The following is a 1,195-nucleotide window of genomic DNA, read 5'->3' on the forward strand; positions in this document are numbered from 1 at the left end:
TATTCGACCCGTTACGAATACGCATGCTCGTCCCGCACGATTTTAACACACACCGTGTTTTTCTCCAGTCGTCAAAGCGTTCGTGCGTCGAATTCGAAAAATAAAAAAAAGAAATACACCTTTTCTCTCTCTCTCGGGGTAAAAAGAGTCGATGTGTATTGTGTATAAAGGTTCTGCTGCGAGAAGTCTCGTTTTGCCGTGTGTTTCGGTAACGACGATCCTCCGAAACGTACATCTCATTCGTAAGAGAGGAAGAAAACAATCTCCCTGGGGCCAGTCGGTAATATACCGACATACGACGTGTCGTGCACATCCGTCTCACGCACGGTATACAAAATATGAATAAAACGTGTGTAGTCTCTCTCTCTCTCGACTTCTTAATATTTTCTTTCACCTCTGACGCATCATTTCAGGTGACGTCGGGAGCGCGGGAAAAAAAATTTTTCTAAACACACGAAACCGTTCATCTCACGAACAGCCGAAAAAGTTGTCGCTCAGATCCATATCGCAGTGGAGCGGTATCCGCGGGCGGTCGTAATTGAACGACGCACGACGCCGCGAACACTCACGCGAGTCCATACAAACGATTCCGATCGTTTTGCAACAACTAGAACGTACACTGTCCGTGAAATTCACAGAATTTTCGCGTGTCCGCGACAAACGCCGACGAGACACCCATCGTTCGCTCGTACGTAGCATCCTTCTCTTAACCCGACTCAGAAACGTTCTTTGCGCCCTTCGGTAAAAAAACGTTCGATCCGAAGAGGTGAACGACGGCGGGGATTTGACAGAGCTACGCAAGCAGTGTATGGTACGTAAACGACCCTCAGCCAGGCGTGGTCCAGGAATTGTATCCGTGGACCGCAATGTGCGTTCGAAATGTCGATGTTCATGTGTCCTGCAGTTCACACGTTGACGCGCAATTAGCTGCGTTCTTCATCGACCCACGAGCCAAGTGATCCACCGTTCAGGGTAATCGTATAAATTTTATATTTCACATATATAATTTTATTCTCATTTGTTCGACCTAATATCTCTCTTCTTTCAAAGAGAAGATAAAAGTTGATACCTGAATCTCCGACCAGCGCGCGAAGGAGATTCAGGCGTCGCCTTGGAGACGACACCGAAGCCTTTCGAGACGAAAAACGTTCAAGTAATATGTATATATTTCTCGACGTTCCGGGCGTATAGTGCA

General features: G+C 46.9%; 1 non-coding gene across 1 annotated transcript; it reads right to left on the bottom strand.

Annotated features, from left to right (window-relative positions):
• Positions 1 to 820: 820 nt before the first annotated feature.
• LOC143175877 (5.8S ribosomal RNA) lies at positions 821 to 975 on the bottom strand. The gene has a single exon (XR_013000526.1). It is a non-coding gene; the product is annotated as a 5.8S ribosomal RNA (ribosomal RNA).
• Between the last annotated feature and the right edge of the window lie 220 nt (positions 976 to 1,195).

This window comes from Nomia melanderi, unplaced genomic scaffold (assembly GCF_051020985.1).
Source record: "Nomia melanderi isolate GNS246 unplaced genomic scaffold, iyNomMela1 scaffold0240, whole genome shotgun sequence".
In the NCBI taxonomy this organism is placed as follows: domain Eukaryota; kingdom Metazoa; phylum Arthropoda; class Insecta; order Hymenoptera; family Halictidae; genus Nomia; species Nomia melanderi.